General features: G+C 38.9%; 1 pseudogene; it reads right to left on the bottom strand.

The window, feature by feature from the left end:
* Positions 1-219: 219 nt before the first annotated feature.
* Positions 220-18,721, bottom strand: part of LOC119473507 — an 84,632-nt pseudogene continuing 66,130 nt past the window's right edge.

Raw genomic sequence — 18,721 nt, 5'->3', positions numbered from 1 at the left:
TTAAAAATACAGTGTTGCTGTGTTGTCATCTATCCAACTAGTTGATAAAATCACAAGATTTTAATAAACATAAATTTTTATTATTTTGCAGTTGATATTGAGATAGAACACTAGTGAAGGAATTTTAGTTTCTCATTTTTTTTTCCAGAGAAAAGGCTTTTTAATATGAAAATTATAGATTTCGACACAAAAACTGCCATACACAACAAGAAACCATGATTTGATCAATTATGACATTATCATCTCTTCTAAAAACAAAGAAATTACATTACTAAGCAATTCCAAGAGGAAAAAATAAGTCTGTAAAGTTCTATTTAATTTACTTTTTTGAGGAAAATGATGTTTATGTGACTCTGGTCACAGTTCTACTGTATCTACTTTCTTTGTAAGTTCAGCTTCGGTGTTACCTAATTCACTCTTTGCTTCTTCAATTTTCACTTGAGCAAGAGATGGATTCAGCATTAAATCTAAATAGAACTCCATTTTTTTCTTCAAAGGTATGGTCTGCCGTTTTAACTCTGTCAGTTTCTCTGATACCACTACTAGGGACTGATGAAACGGAGAAGCATCCATGCCTCTGGCTGAAAGTTGCTCCTCTGCAGCTTTGATTCCAAATCTGAACTCCTCTGACTTCACTTTTGGAAGATCTCTGCTCTGAAGATGATTGTCAACTTTGGCCCTGTCCAAAGACAGTTGCAACTCTACTTTCTTGAGATCCTCCTACAGACATTTTTCTAATACTAAAGTTGTGGTTAGACTTTTTTTTCAAGATTTTCCAATTCAATCTTGATTTCTTCAGTTTGGGATTTCATTTGAAAAAGATCAAATGTCAAATTACTCACTGCAGGGATAAACCTAGCTAGTGAGGTATCTTTTGTTTCAAGGGCCATGCGCTGTCAACCAAAGCATACAGTTATCTGGAACCAGAGCTGGAGAGATTGGCAGGGGAAAAATTCACACTCTCCATGAGAAGGTATTGAAGAGGCCTGGCTTCTGATTCATATTCACTTGTGTTTTTTTTCAAGTCATGTATTACCAGGTAGACATCCCTGTCCTGGACCTCGTTGCATTCTAAAAGGTGATGTAAAATCTCTGGTTCACAGGCTCACCTCATACTGTGGAATGGGATGATCTCTATTTTTTTTTTTAATCACACAGCAACCTGCACCTCTTTCTCCCCCTGGGGCTCCGTAGCTGCCACTCCTGCCACTTCACATGGAAGTCCTTATGGTAGAAGTGCTCTGCAAGCCTCTTATTTACTAATTTTCATTTCGAGAATATTATTTTATCTTCAAATTTTATTTTATCTAAATCTCATCATCCACAAAAAAAGAGTTGTTCAATATTTCGCAGTATACAGACATGGTCAGTTAGCTTCAGGCAACAAAATAATCTTCAAAACTGCAACAGTAAAATAAGTTTCAGAACCATTTGGTTGATAATGATTTATTAAAGGACTTAATTATTCATTGGAGGTATTGATGCCTTAGAGCTGTGCTATCCAATATGGTTACTACTGAACTCTTCAAATGTAGCTAGTCTGAATTAAATGTGCTGTTAAGTGAGAAATACACAGCAAATTTGTTTTGAAGACTTAGAACAAAAAAGGAAATAATTCGTTTATAAATTCTTATACTGACTTTGTGCTAAAATAATATTTTGAATATACTGTGGTGAATAAAATATATTATTAAAATTAATTTCACCTGTTTATATCTACTTTTAAAAACACCTCTTCCAAAAAAATTAGTCTCTTTCTATTACATAGTACTGCTTTAACTGGTTACCCTACTGGGAAACAGTTAAAATACAATGTTGCCAAGCAAGACAGAAATCTAACAAGCAGTTTAGATGTTCTGCCAGAGAACTTGATCATTGTTTCTTCAGAATCTACTGCAAAGACACCTTCCGAAGAGGCTGTTTTATAGCACATGCTGATTCAAACCCGAGTCACTCTTCTGCCAGATCAACCATATCACTTAGTGATATCTAGAGTGAGTTAATAGATCTTAAATTACTGGAACTAAAGGATTCAAATGAACTAACATGTGCAGTAGAGGGAGACATTTCAGTGCCCTCTGAAGTTTGTCTGTGGTAAAGCCCACTGTCCCTTTCTAACCGAAGCATTTCCCTTTAGCAGCATTGTTATACAAGGTTGGAAGGCCTTCCAGTGCTATTTTATTTTATTTTATTTTTTCGAGTTAAAGTGTCACTCTTGTTGCCCAGGCTGGATTGCAATGGTGCGACCTCAGCTCACTGCAACCTCTGTCTCTTAGGTTCAAGCGATTCTCCTGCCTCAGACTGCCGAGTAAATGGGATTAAAGGCACCCGCCACCACATCGGCTAATTTTTGTATTTTTAGTAGAGGTGGGGTTTCACCATGTTGGCCAGGCTGGTCTCCAACTCCTGACCTCAGGTGATCCACCCACCTCAGCCTTCCAAAATGCTGGGATTACAGGCATGAGACACCACATCCAGCCAATACTACATTTTAGATACATTAATTCATTGGATTACATTTTAGGCCCTTAGACACAAGTGAATGTAGCCTCTGGACTTTTGTCTTCCTGAGACTTTTTTCTTTTTCTGTGAAACCTAACCACCTGGTTCGTGAATATTCCAGAATAGGAAATATTAATATAAAAGTAATTCTGTTTATTTGACTCTTCCTTCTGATATAAGAAAAGACCACAAACTTACAGGAATGCATTTTTAAAACAGCCCTGCTAAAATATATACATTTCATCTCTTAACCCTTTCTGACCTGTATATTTTTATTTGTTCCAAATGATTCAATCCCAACATATTAGTAACGATTTCCCATACATAGCAAAAAGCTTCTGCCATCTGGTGATATATGTGGAGGATGTGGCAGTCAAGATCCCCAGCAGGATCAAATCCCCAGTCCAGATCCCAGCTTCCAGATCTGTTTTCTCCAAAAACTTGAAAGATGGAATGAAGTATAACAACTTGATACCATCATCAGTTCAGCTGATTGTTCTTTCTCTTGCTTCCCAGAAAGTTAGGTTTGTCTTTTTATACCATAGTAATGACATCACTTGGCTTGAACCTTTTCATGCACTTGTTTTTATTTATTACTGATTTATAATTTTTTTAATGTTTGTGTGTACATAGTAGGTGTATATAGTTATAGGGTACGTGACATGTTTGGATACAGGCATGCAGTGTGTGATAATCACATCATGGAGAATAGGATATCCATCCCCTTGAGCCTGCACTCATTTTAATTAGCAGTCGTTTTGTTTTTACAGAAATAATCTGGCATTCACACCACAGTTTTAATAAAATTTAGACTAAAATTTTCAATTAATTACACAAATAAAATAAGGATCTTATAAAATCTGTGGCATGATTTCACCTTCTTTGAAACTGATTTTGAAAAGTTGTCTCCCAGTTTAGTGTTGGAAGCTGGTTTTCATACATCTAGTAAGTGTTCATAGTGTTCATGTAACCTCAAGCATAGGCAACATTTCCCTCTTTCATGGTATTTTGCCTGCTCCACTAGACCCTTAGACAAATTATTTATAGTTAACAGTTTGCCTTTTAAAATATAAGTTTGCAATATCTATAATCAATTTTTAAAAAGTCATTTTGTCAATTAGTGCATATTTCATGAGTTACTATGACATTACCAAGCCCTCTGGGAAATGTTGGGGATAAATTGATAAATAAGATATCAATCTAATCCTTATGGATTATACACCGAAAATAAACAGTGTTTGACTTTTCTTAGGGCTTTGTTTTGTTCTACAAAATAGGAATCAAAATGTTTGCATAGTTTCAATGTTATAGACATTGTAAGTGGTATGCAAGTGATTTCAGAAGAAGAAAAGTCCTACACCTCTGTAACTAGTCTTCTGAATAATGTCTACACAGTCTTGCACTGTAATACAAGAATATTGAGACTAATTGGAGCATTTCTTGACCTTCCAATAATAGGTAACATTCAAACATGTTATTAACATAATCTGCCATAATAAAGAACAGCTGAAATAATGTGATATGAATATCATGATCAACCTTGGTGGAATAAACATCTTCCTACAGATGCACAGTGAGATGGGGATGAAAGTCCTTTTTCTGTGTCAAGCTCCCAAAATGGTTAATTTATTAATCAGAATACTTTAGGCAAATTTTAAAAAAGGAATAAAGAGGGATGTGAATAATCTAGATAATTAAACCCTACTGTGCAGCTTCTTTGAAAGTCTACAGTTTATGTTATAAGGATTATGTAAGAATCTCTTAAGAGAGCTGATTGTTTAACTGTTCTGGTCTATGTAGCAGTGTTAACTAAAACATAACCCGAATTCACCAGAATTTGGTTTGAAGTGGGTCTGTCTTGGACCACTATCTACTAAAGGGCTCCACGCATCTTAGTTCCCTGTAAGAAAGTCCCGTAGTAAAGCTCTGAGAGCCCCCAGACACCAGCGCTTCTGTTTGGGATCTGGTCCAGCTCCACCTAGAACTCGTCATGTGAGTTTATTCAACACACCATCTACCTGAGCTTGAATTTATCCATCTATAAAACAAGGGAGTGGGCCCCAAATTCTGATTTTACAAAAATTAGAATACAATAAGAAGGAGGAAACTGAAGGTTTACAAATATCACTTTTTGTGTGTCTTTATTGACTGGCTGTTAATCATACTGCCATTTCATTGCAGCATTTTGTTGTAAAGATTTCTGTTCTGTTCCAGTCAGCCAGAGTCAATCAATGTTGAGGTTAGCTTTCCCTGGCTTTATTGATCGGGTGAAAGTTATCCCCAGAGCTGGAGGAAGCAAATAAATTCCTTCTACCAACTTAAATAGTAGAGATGCCTGTCACAATTTAGGGATGTTTCTCACAATTTGCCCTTCTGGAGTTGTTTTGATTCCAGGAGTACGAAGACTCAACTCTAGCTTTGAAGAGGAGGGCTGGAGATGAGCAGAGGGAGATACAAGGAAGGAAGCAGCTCCAAGGACGGAGTGGGGAAGAAAATCAAGTGACACTTGTTGAAACACAGTGGGTGGAGATGGAAGAGGCAGGAAAGCGAAGGCTGTGATCTGCAGTTTCTGGTTGTTCTGATAGAGGACTTTGGAACCCAAGCCATCTGGACATATTTCAGAGACAATAAAGAATTGAAAAAGGTTTTACAAATAGAAGGAAGGTTGATAGGATATCAGGGGAAAATATGAGTGATGACCTTGTGAACTAGTTTAGAGGAACCAGGCTCACAGCACACAGGAGGCCTTAACCAGATTAAAAAGATAACTCATTTGTCACATGTCAGAATATGGAACCTGTATTTCAGGGTTAGATTGGAAATAAGAATAAAATGGCTCTTGGAAATGGTATATTAGTATTATGAATAGGGCCTCTTCAAAAATGTCTGACTGAATTTACAAACTCTTTTTTCTATTTCTTATGTTTTTATGAAAGAAGGTATTTGGATCCCTATTGGTTGGTTACTAAATTGTTGGTTTAAAGCTGTTTTTCTTAAATAAATAATACTAAATCTTATGGTTAATATTTATCTTCCTGGCTATATTAAAAATGCTTCAACTGTATTAGCTTAATTAATTATCATGACAATCACTGTCGGTAGGTCCTTTACTCTCCTTATTTAATACACGAGAAGGTGGATTCATTAAGAAGTCAGGTGCCACAAATCACAGTTGTGAAGCATCTGACCCACTGAGGGTGGCCCCAAAGACAGACTCTTATTGGCACAAATGTTCTTTCTAGCTTCATCTTTCTTAGTTCCCTCATGATCACCCCTTCCTTTCACGGACCTCCAGATGCTCGAGAACTTCCTGATCAGTGCATAAGCATATGTTCATTAGTTAAGAGTGCTTATGCCGGTGGGTAGCTTATCTACAAATTGTTACTAGAGACAGAATTAGAAGCCATGCCTCCTCTTTTTTCTACTCACTCTGCTCTTCTGTTTAAATTAATCAAGTCTCTATAATCTTCATATTAGTTAAATACTTAAACATAAGCTATTTTACAAATACATGCTAAGTTCTTAAATATCTTCATTCTGCCTAATGCATGCTTGGCTTCCTGTACTGGTGTCTCAGTGAAAGCATATGGAATTGGATAGTTCAGGTAGCAAACTTCTCCAATTAACTATATGTTCAGAAAACTGGGAAAACATCCTCAAAGAAGAAGCACATATTAAGTGCCTTTACCCTGACAGATTTCACCCTACCACAGAATGTCAACACTTTGTGCTTAGGGAAGCACTTTTTCAACAACAAAAAAGAAAACATTATGATTCTGTGGTACACTGTTATGTCTTTCAAGCCTTCTTTATAAGCCCGAGATGGCTTTTAACAAATGGTTTTTGCTCAGAGGTGTGGTTTTCTTTTTTATTAAAGAAGGAATGGAAAATCTGCTAATTATAATGGAATAATGGACTCAAAATGTAGATTAACCCTATGTGCTCATACTAATAAGATACTGTGATTCTGCATTCATTTGTTTGGTCAGCACATCATATAGTGCATTGCAATGGGCAGATTCATATGGCAGTCCCCATGACACCTACTTCCTGGTGTTCACATGTGGATGGGGCCTATGACTTGCTTATAAATGACAGAGTAGAGCAGAGGCAGTGGGATGTACTTGGTTACGTCACATAACACCACAGCGCGCGTCTTGCTGGAGCCTCTTCTTGCTGGCTTTGAAGACGCAAGCTGCCATGCTGGGCTGCCCATTTTGGGAACCCACCTAGCAAGGAGCTAAGGTGGCCTCTTAGGGCTGAGGGAAGCCTCCAGCCAGCAGCTAATGAGAAATAGAAGCCCTCAAGATGACATCCATTAGGAACTGAATTCTGCCAATAAAAACAGATCCTTTCCCCATCAAGCTCAGCACCAGCCAACAGACACTTTTTCAGTAGCCTGGTCAGACACTAGCAGGAGACCCGATCAAGCTGTGTCTGGACACTCTTGACCCACAGAAGCTGTGAGGTGCTAGGCCTCTGTTGTTTTAAGTCACTGAGTTTGTGGTAATTCGTTATACGGAAACGGGAAACGAATGCAGGCACCCTTAGTATTCCAGATACACGTTGAGAAATTGGAAACGGGGCAGTGAACAAAACCAAGTCTCTGTCCTGAGGCGCTCGTATTTCAATAAATCTAAAAAATAGATATTGTAGAAGCTTTAATTCATCTCAACTATAATTTCAAAGTAAAAACCTCAGTGGTACCAATATGGGAAAGTAAAATTTGCTTGAAATATTTATTTTTTATTTTTATTATTTCCCGAGACAGAGTCTTATTCTGTCACCCAGGCCAGAGTGCAGTGGCACAATCATAGTTCACTGCAGCCCTGACCTCCTGGGCTCAAGTGATCCTCCCACCTCAGCCTCCTAAGTAGCTGAGACTACGGCCTGTGTGACCATGCCTGGCTAGGTTTTGTATTTTTTGTAGATACAGGGTCTCACTTTGTTGACCAGTCTGGTCTTGAACTCTTGGGCTCAATTGATCTTCCTGCCTCGGCTTCTTAAAGTGCTGGGATTGCAGACATGAGCTACTGCACCCAGCAAAACGAGCATTTCTTTTCTGGTCCAAAGGAAGAAAAATAATGCTGAACATATCTGAGCATTGACTTACCAGGTGATATTATTCAAGGAAAGAATGGAGGACAGAGGTTGTCAGCTACAGAACACGAGTTCTCCATGGGCTCTAGCTTTAGAATCAGAACTCTGCAGTCCCACAATAATGCAGTTATATGATACATGTCACTATTTAAAAAAAAAAAAAGATACGAAAAAAATTAAATACGTAACTGCCAAAAGTCACCAAAATAAGAAAAGCAATTTCAAAATCAGCCTAGTGATTCGATTTCTGTAGAAAAACTATTGTCTAAAAGAAAACCTAGAATTCATTCAGCATTTTCAGAAGATTGAAGTCACATTTATTAAAAGCATGTATGTTAGTGCTGGTGTTCAGACAAGAGAGCTAAGAAGGGCTTGAATTTCCACACAAGCTACCTGGCTTTATAAGCAGCCCAGAATGCCCAGGCACACAGGCCACAGTACACCCTAGGCCCAATGTCCAGCAAGTTTGAGCTGACAGTCACTTGGGGGACCAGGAGCCTGTACTGTATTCGAGAAACAGCAAAACTAGTAAGGTCACATTCTATGGAATAGACTTAAATGTTTTCTTGGAATTAATATGTAATCAATCACATTTAGAAAATATTTGTACACTGTGTTGTACAAATATATTCTAAATGTACACTGTTGTACAAATATATTCTTATATGTACACTGTGTTGCATGCAGTTAAATAACTCTAACATTTCTATTGTGGTGTACAGAAGGAGTTCACAGAGCTAGCTCTTGTTGAATTGCAGTTATGGTTATTAATAATATATACTGAGCACTAGTTCTGTCTAGACATTGTGCAGAGCACTTTGATATGTTTTTAATTTTATTTTCTTAAAAGCATTATGTCCCTATTGAATAGAAGAGACTAAACCTTAGACAGCCCAAGATACATACGCAAAATCCAACAATGAGAAAATGTTGGGGTCACAATTTTAATTCAGGCAGTCTGATTGCAGAACTGGTGCCCTTGACCACTATGCATGTCACTTCCTGTTAATGTGACAGGCACAGTGCCAGATGTCATGTTCTTTCATTTGTTCTTTATAACAACCCTGCGCTCTTTCATGAAAGCAGATTTTTATGGAGAAGAGGATACAAAAACTTGAGGATTGCAGATGCTGAATCTTCTTTAGAAAAGGAGTTCACTAGGAGTGAAGAAAAAAGCAGAAGGGATTTACCCTAATGGCTACCAGAGATATTAAAAACACTTCCTGGTGGTCTCAGATTTGAATTTTTTCTGTATAACTAATCACGTTTTCTATCATTGACAACCTTGTGTCTAACCTAGAAACAGTAGAAAGTATATGGTCCAGAAGCAAGGTACCATCAGTTCTGCTCTATATTTATTTTGAAAATTGGAAATTGTCCCAACACATTTTGATACATTAGAGAACAATTTGAGCATAATGAAAATGTCTTGTTTTCTTATGCATCATTTTTATCCATGATAACACTAGGTGAATGCAGAAAAATGCATCCAGCTAAACAGAGCTGTATAGGAATGTGCAGATTGCATGCAAGCTCACACCTCAAACATCTGCAAGCTACCTCTGCTCACCATGTGTTCCGAGCCACACCCATCTACATCTGGTGTTAGAACTTTCCTTCTGACTTCAGATAGCCTTCCTTCCATACTTTACAATGACTTAACAAACTGCAGCCTTTTGACACTCACTTCTGCAAGCAAACTCCTGTTCTTTTTCAAGATAAAATATAGTATTATTGTAGTATTTGTATATTTCTTAACCCTTTAGCATGTGTAAAACTGTGTTATTTTTATCAGGTTTTAAAAAAAAATGTTTCCCTGTTTAAGTATTTTCGTTTTTTGTTTTGTTTTTGTTTTTGTTTTTTTGAGACAGAGTCTTGCTCTGTTGCCCAGGCTGTAGTGCAGTGGCACAATCTCGGCTCACTGCAACCTCTGCCTCCCGGGTTCAAGTGATTCTCCTGCCACAGCCTTCCAAGGAGCTGGGACCACAGGCATGCACCACCACCACACCTGGCTAATTTTTGTATTTTTAGTAGAGACAGAGTTTCGCCATGTTACCCAGGCTGCTCTTGAACTCTTGGCCTCATGTGATCCACCCGCCTTGGCCTCCCAAAGTGCTGGGATTACAGGTGTGAGCCACTGCACCCAACCACTGATGAAGTTTTTGAGGGTCCCATTTTTCTGACGAGTCCTGTGGGATTTTTTATAGATTTTGCATAGCCCAGGGATTTTTAGGAATGCGTGTGTACGTGTGTAACTTTATTGCAGAACTGACTTTATTGTCCCTTATTGTGTAGATTTTCCCCATTAGGGTATGTGTGTGCGTGTCACGCACTTGAAGGAGTAGCTGGTAATTATCTGAAGTACTTCTTTACACAGTGGTTTAGCAGGTTAGCAGATTTTTCCCAAGAATAGAGAGCTAACCGTGCATCAAAATAACACTTTTTAGGAGAATTTCTAGAGGATAGCCCCAATGAATGATGCTCACTTCATTCTTTATTAAGGTTGGTATCTCAGGAGAACTCACACTGATAAATAAGTGTTGCTCCAGTGCCTTGGGAAGGAAGCTTCCAGATAGTGAGGTTCTCGTCTGTGCGTGCCCCATTTCATCCTTAGATCTAGCTAATATTGGGAGTTGGTGGATTTCTCTTAGGATCAACATTTGGGAACAGGCCTAGCCCTCCTCCCTGTACACATTCACTGTTGAATAACATCCAGATGAGAGCCTTACTCTGAGGTTAAGGCCTTGACCTGGTAACCATGCCAGCTCTCTCTTCTTACCTTTCTAAAGTCCTGCATGCCTCCCTTCCTCCACTTCAAATCTTCAGAAGTATATCTGTGCTTTTTGAGCTATGTGCAGCTTCAGAATTTGTGAGAGCTGCAAATATAACATACTTACAGTTTATGCACTAAATAAATGCTAATATAACTGAGGAGTGTCAAACCAATTGTCAGGAAGTGAATGTAAGACAGTGACACCACAGACAAAAAAAGAAGACATTTGAAGTATTCATGTCACACAATAGTCTTGATGTTAAGGAAAACCAGGTGTGCTTAAGTCTTGGTAAGAAATCCATGACTTCTGAAAAATAAATTGAACTCATTCTCGAAGAAATGCTGAAGAGAAGATTCATTGTTAACAATGGGAAGAGTCCCAGTAGCAGGAGGAATAGCCCCCACAGTGACTGGTAACTCCTTATTGAGAGGCACTGATGTCACCTGAAGTTAATCCCAACTCCACTTCCATCAGTCAGGTAAGCTCGCCCCTTATGGGAGTTCATGACTTCTAGAAACTCCACACTTAACAATCTGTTCTCTCATTCTCTCTTTGTTTTACACAGTATCCCAATGGAAAACAAAACTTCTCTTCCAGAATTTCCAAAATAATAATAATAACAATAACCCAATAGTCAGCCTTATTGGTGTGGCCTGAGTCTTATGCCAGCCCCGGGCTAGTCATGATGGCTGGTGTAGCTGGATAAATGTGATGCTCTGATTGGCTACACCTGATTCACATGCTCAGTTTGGAGCCAAAGAAGGAATCGTTTCACTTGGATCACATGAATTAAGAAAAGAAGATAGCAGTTACTCAAAGAAAATTTGAGGTGCTGTCACTAGAAGAAGAATGGGCTCTGGACAGACAAGAATATCAGATGGCCCCTCTAAGAGCCTCCTAAGCCAGGCTCTGTGCCAAGCGCTGATCCTGTAACAGTGAGCATGAGGCAGAGTCAATGCCCTCCTCTAGTTTGTAGTGATTTGTATATTAATTCAGTGAACACACAGGTTAGGAAACAGCCTAGAGAGATGAAGTCACATTTTTCAACGTTGCACAGCTAGTTAGAGCCAACACAGTGTCTAGAAACTTTATAATCATAGCCAATATCAAGATGCCATCTTGCCTTACTGCTATAGCAAGCTGACCTATTTGAAGCATGGTTGTCTGTCAAGCACACAATTGTGTAGGATATTACTGTTGTAGCCAATTGTATGCTGGAATTGACTCACACCAGCTGATGCAAAATTATCATGTACATCTCTTTCCTACTAAGCCTTCAGTGAAATAATGTTGGTAGCTTGAAATTAGCTATGGTGGTATTTACACTATAGAAATTGGCAACCATCACCGTGAGCTGATTGTTACACCTTTACTGACATACTACCAGTTACCATGGTTATAGGAATTTAGTCTTCAAGCAAATTTCTTTTCTTTTCCAGGATACTTAATACAATTCACATAATTATTGATACAGATGGATAGATGTGACAGGCCAGGAAGTTCTTAAACCACAGATTTTTTGTTTCTTTCTTCCATTCTTCCAACCCCAAGGTCTTTAATCTTATACATTTAGTACAATCTATATTTTATTTTTATATTTGGTGCATTTTGATCAAAGTGAAACCACAGGCGAGAGGAGACTACTGTACCACAAACTAAGCAGCTTAAACAGCAGAAGTTTATTGCCTTGCAATTCTGGAGGCAAGAAGTCCTAGATCAAGGTGTCGGCAGAGCATCTCTATTAGTAAGGCATCAGTAGGTAACATGTATGAATTTTCAGCATCAGGCTTGACCTTACTAATACTGATTTTTTAGCATAGCAAACAGACTAGACTTTAGCTATGTTCTTCTTAATTGCCCAAATTAGTGGCTAATCACCTCTACCTAATGTTTTCAACTATCAGATTTGTTAGCATTATCCTTTATACTAACATGCATTTATTTTGGTAAAATGGGAGAAAGAAGATACATCAACCCCTTGATAAACCTAACTCCAAAAGGAACCTTTATTCCAAAAGAATAAAGGGATTTATATCTGTTTTTGTGGCTACTGTCACAAAGTGCAGTAGGCCGCCTTATCTTCAGGGAATATGTTCCAAGCCCCCCGGTGGATGCCTAAAACTGTGGTTATAGTATGCCTGAAACAATGGCTGCCTGAAACATACTGTATACAGTATGCTTTTTTCTGTACATAGATGCTTATGATAAAGTTTAATGTATAAATTAGGCACAATAAGAGATGAACAACAATAACTAATAATAAATAAAACAATTATAATAATATATTGCAATGAAAGTTATATGAATATGGTATCTTCCTCTCTTTCTCAGAATATCCTGAAAGTTACTCTACATACCTAAGGGTAACTGAAACTCCCGCAAGTGAAACCGCAGACCATAGGAGACTACTGTACCGCAAACTTAGAGGCTTAAGCAACGGAAAATGTATTGCCTTGCCATTCTGGAGGCAGTAAGCCCTAGTTCAAGGTGTTCGGAGGGTTGGTCCCTTTTGCGGGCTGTGAGGGAGAAATCTGTTCATGCTTCTCTCCTAGTTTCTGGTGGTTTGCTGGCAATCCTTAACATTCCTTGGCTTCTGCGGCATCATTCCAGCTCTGTCTTCATCTTCACAAGGTGTTCCTGCTGTTTGCATCTCTGTGTCCAAGTTTTCCCTTTTTGTATAAGGACATCAGTCATATTGGATTAGGGCGCACTCTAATGACCTCATTTTAGCTTGATTACAATGGTAAAGACCATATTTCCAAATGAGGTCACATTCTCAGATACAGGGGTTAAGACTTCAATATATCTTAGTTGGGTGAACACAATTCAACCCATGACAGTATTGCAATTAAATTGTTAAATTGTCACACACTAATATCAATAGGTAAAATATTCCTTGTCAAGCTAGAGTTCTAACAAGTAAATATTTCATTCCTTTTGAAAAACAAATATTCTTACTGAGTTGATTTCCATATTGTGCAGAATGTCTTAAGGACCTGGTCTTCAGCCTTATGCTCTTTGTTCAAATGCAGCATTAATTTTAGGACAGGACTCAGCCAGCTCAGCCCACTGCCTGTTTCTGTAAGGTCTGCAAGCCTAGAATGGCTTTTACATTTTTAAAGGGTTAGGTGGGCCTGGCATGGTGGCTCATGCTTGTAATCTCAACACTTTGGGAAGCTGAGACAGGAGGATTTCTTGAGGCCAGGAGTTCAAGACCAACTTGGGCAACATGGCAAGATGCCCATCTTTAAAATAAGGTTTGTTTTTTCTTTAATTAATTGGATGTGATCACATGCACCTGTGTTCCCCACTACTTGAGAGGCTGAGGTGGGAGGATCACATGAGCCCAACAGGTCAAGGCTGCAGTGAGCTGTGTACATACCATTGCACTCCAGCCTGGGAGATGAAGTGAGACCCTGTCTCAAAAATCCAAAGATGAATAATATTTCATGAAGTGAAAATTATATAAAATCCAAATTTCAGTGTTATCAATAAATAAAGTTTTATTGGCACACAGCCACACTCGTTTATATGCATATTGTCTATGGCTGCTTTCACACTCCACAGGCAGAGTCGCAGAGTTGCAAAAGAGACCTTTAGTCTGCAAGACCTAAACTATTTACTCTCTGGCCATTTACAGGTGAAGTTTACTAACCCCTGTTTTAGGATGCTAATTTTGTTAACTATACCTCACTCACGACTAATTGCTGCTGCTCCAAAATGGCACAGCCTAGTCACTGAAGCAGGTAGGCATGAGGCTGCTGACCTTCGTGCCATGAGGGGAGTGTCTTCAGTCAGAAATTAAAGCATCATCATGATTCTGCCTATTCTGTTACTATCAGAAGAATCACACAGCTAATTAATAAGCATTTAATTAGAAAACGGAACCAACGCTGTTAATGAGCATGCTTAATATTCCATCTGCAAAACTGACTGCTGGCATCAAAGGTGTGTGGTCATTGCCACCTCCAACCCCCACCCAATATGGCAGCATTTTATGTCTATTTGTTAAACATACACTCCACGTATAACTTTCATCTTGAAAAAATTTAGTTCCATTGAATCCACTGGGATTGTATTTAATCCTTTCTGCATTAGTTTTCTATTGCTGCTAAAGCAAATTACCACAAATTTTGCAGCTTGAAACACCACAAGTTTTCCATCTCAGAGTTTTCCAGGCTAGCAGTCCAGTCGGCTTGACTGGCTCCTCTGTTCCAGGTCTCACAGAGTGAAGTCAAGATGGCAACAGGCTACATTTCTTTCTGGAAGCTCTGTGAAGAATCTGCTTTTGTGCTCTTTCAGGTTATTGGCAGAAAGAGGATCTGATTTCTGCCAACAATCTGAAGGAGGCTAGTGGTCCCTGCTTCCGGGCTGGCAGTGGGTGGGAGCCTATCTTAAGGCTACATGACTCCTGCTCCCATTGCCCCCTCCATTTTCAAGCTGCGAAGGGCATGTCAAACCCTTCTCATGCTTCAGACCTTCTCATGACTTTTTTTGCCTCTAGCTGGAGAACAATCTCTCCTTTTAAGGGCTCATGTGATTAAATTGGTTTCTTCTGGATAATCCAGGATAATCTCCCTATTTTAAGGTACATAACCTTAACTACACCTGCAAAGTGCCATTCATCATGTAACTTAACATACTCAGATACCAGGAATTAGGGCATGGCAGTCTTTCAGGGGCCATTCTGTCTGGTACACCTTCTCTGGGTCCTGTGTTCCTAACCCGAGTGTCTCCATCTCTGTTTTCTCCTAGAAGACTCTAAGGGATCAGCACTTGGCCCTAAAGACTGCATTTGCTTTTCCAATTTGGGAGCCCCCAGAGAGACTACCCTTTGATAGTTTCTTTCTCTTGCAAAGTTGACATTTCAAGTTAATTTTTCACCATGTTATTTCCATGCAGCACAAATAAATGGGCCCCGCTACCACAGCTCAGAGCATTTATACTTACTTATTTCATAGAGCTGTGTTAGACAACCACTGCATACATCCTGTGATATCAGTGTGGCCTGGTAGGGTTGGGCAGTGTACAACCAGCTTAGCCTTAAGCTACAGGCATAAAAATAAAAGGTCTGTGTGCATCTTGGTCACCCAGTTTATTTCTCCAAAAGGCAAAAGCCAGGGAGTCAGACTGGAACACCTTGCCACTTTAAAGTTTAGAATACATCCATTTTCATGACTGCTCAAATTATAGGTAAATTGTCACCTTGCTGTGTATTGTAGTATTTCTGGTTATCCATCTAAATCTGGTTGATATCCAGGTTTGGAAGAATTCCTTATATTTGATCCAAATGTAAGAAAACTTGAAGCCTTTTGGAAGTTCAGGCTGAATTGTAGTTGCATTTTGGAAATGCTAGATACCTAGTAATTAAAGAGAAATTCCAGCAAAGTGGAAGGGGAAATAGTAATGAGGAACTAATCTTTTTGTTCACTGACAATGATCCTGGCACAGAGGCCCTCAGAGTGCAGACCAGGACTTCATAAACACTAACATGCTCATGAATCACCTGAGATCTTAACATTCGCATTCTAATTATCTAGGTTTGGGATGAGGCGTGAAACTTCATATTTCTAACCACTTCCCAGATGACGCAACCTCTGCAAGTCTGCGGGACACACTTTGAGTGGTAGGAATTTAGACTATGAACATAATAGATCAATTTCTTCCCAAAGGGTTACTTTTTTGTACTAACTAATTATGATTTCTAGGTTAAATATGTTTGTATTACTGGTAAAGCCAAAGAGCTCAGCTTTCCTTTCCTTTCTTGGTATTAGGATTTAAGTATAACTTTAAGAATGCTGCATTTCCTCAGCATGGGAAGAACAACCATGAAGAATGCCATTAGTTCTAATCAACTCAAACCTCATTAAAGAGAATAATGTAATTTAAAGTGAAAATTTGGATTCAAATAGGCTCTTGATGACAAGATTAGCATAAGAAGATAATTTCTTTAAAATATCTTAAGTATATTTGGAAGATGAGACAATGTGGTTTAATTATTTGTGTTGATAGGGAGACATTTAGGGCCTGAACTAAAATATTCTATTCCTTCATTCCCCGCTCTGCATCTCATTTAAGCCCCCTAGAATTCTTTGGAAAGCCTGGAGATGTGCTAGCTTTTATCCTATTGGGAGCGGGTCCAGGAAGTATGAATGTGAAATTTCAGCATTTGTGTAACTGCTGGCAGGTGTGCTCTGAATGTGTAGTGCAGGCTCCACTTTCAGATTTCAGGGAAGAACTAGTTTCTCGGTAATGCTCTGTGATGCTAGAAGCTTGGTGTGAAGGCTGGGCATTCCTGGGGAGGGAACTGCCTGTCAGTGGTCCTGATTCCGGTCTACTGGCAAGGCTGGATCCAAAAAAGTTTACTCTTCCCCTTTCTGCTCTCAGCTGCAAATCCTGAATGAAGGTAGACAGAGGCAACACCCAAGAGGCTGACACCATGTCTTTCACCTTCCAAGATCAAAGATTTTAGGAGTGCTACTAAAGCAATATAATTCAATTTATATGAGATTCTGGGTCATCAAGATTAGGCTTGGTTATCATGAAAATGGAAGAATTATCTTCTCAGGGATCTATCATCCTGTCACTCCGCTGAGTTTGCCTGGTTGACAGAAAAGTCCCCAAAGGAACTCCATGTAATTCTGCCTGGGTATACGAAGCCCAGTGTCAATGAAGAGTGCCCTGTCTCTGCTGCTGATATTGCACTGCGGTTTAGCGGGAAATGTTTCTAAGCTTCAGTTTTATGTACTCACCTCTAGTATTGTCAGGAGCAGTCACTTGCTGTTTTCATAAGATGGAGGTCCCCTGCAAATGCTGGTAAATGCACTGCAGTGTTTAGGAAGAAGGATGCAGAAACTTTTTTGGGGGTGTGGCATATAAAGAAGAGAAGGTAAAGCATCTGCGTCAACAAAGAATTCAAAGTATAACAGCTCCCGGCTGCCTTCGGCCTGACAGAAAGTGTCTTATCTGTGTCTGCTCTGTGGCATGGTGGTCAATAGTGTAGGCTTTAGAAAGAATTGGTCTGATTTCTGATACCTGCCCTACTACCTACTTGTTGTGTCACTGGGCAAATTTTATTCCCTTGTGCCTCAGTTTCCTCATCTACATATTGGAAAGAATAGTACTGTACTTCATAGGGTTATCATGAGATTAAATAAGTTTACAGATCTGAAGTGGTTACTACAGTGCATTGGCATTTATAAGTGTGCCAGGAAGGTTAGCTCTTATTCGGATGCTCTGAGAACCTGAGGTAACAGAAAGAAAATCAGAAGACATGGGTTCAAATTCTGACTTTTTCATAGATTTAGGTTTATCACAGTGTTTCCAAAATTCTTTGTAAAACAGGGACTATAATACCTATCTTCCATGGTTTTAGTTAAGCTAAAAGAACAGTTTATGTGACAGAGTCCAGCAATAAATCATCACTCAGGGACAGATGGTTGAAGTCCTACTTATTATAGCAAATATGTTCTCCTAAAAGGTATTAAATTAACTGATAGCAAGCAAACTAGATTTTTATGTAAATTAGAAATCTATTTGGAGACAAGTATCCATTATGAATTATGGAAGGGATACAATTATCCTCTATTTAGCACTAATCCTTTCATTTTGATTAGATTAGGTTATAATCCTGACAGTGACATTTATTGAGTGCTTTTTACTTTATCTTATCAGTCCTCAGCACACTCAGGCAGTATTATGATAGATAGTATTATGATTGCTGTTACATTGCATGTTGGAAATATGTGGCTCAGAGAGGTTTAGTAACTTACCCAAGGCCACACAGCTACAAAGAAGCAGAGGAAATGCTGTATCCTAGTTTTCTTTGACTCCCACAAAAGTGCTCTTTGTAACTACGGTGTTTTCTCTTCTCTACATCAAGTCAAATCTTATGGTCTCTTAGAGCAATTTTTGTCATGACAGTTCAAATTATAGATCAGATCTTAGTTTTAGTTCAAAGTCAAAAGCAAAGTCGTCAAATGAGAAGAAAACATAGAGCCATAAAAATCAGGTATTGGCCCATTTCTGCCACTAACATGCCATAAGACTGATCACTGTTTTCCAGTCTTGAAATATCTCCTCCTCAAATCAGAGGCAGCCCCACAGCTTTGTTATAGAAGAGGCTTCTGGACAATATTGAGTTGAAAGGGGAGAGAGCTTTTGAGGTTCTTGCCTTGAGTGTGAATTTGCCAAGCAAGCAGATAGCTTGTATTACAATACTGTGCTTGCTAGATGATTTTGCATGCTTCATAGAGATTTTGGAGGCTAAAGCCTCCCCGCCACATTGTAGTCTTACACCTCTGACTCAGTTTCTGCTAACAATAACCAAAATATATGAGGATGCG

The sequence above is a fragment of the Cebus imitator genome, unplaced genomic scaffold, assembly GCF_001604975.1.
Source record: "Cebus imitator isolate Cc_AM_T3 unplaced genomic scaffold, Cebus_imitator-1.0 Scaffold9, whole genome shotgun sequence".
Classification (NCBI taxonomy): Eukaryota; Metazoa; Chordata; class Mammalia; order Primates; family Cebidae; genus Cebus; species Cebus imitator.
This window is presented reverse-complemented; position numbering and strand designations above follow the sequence as displayed.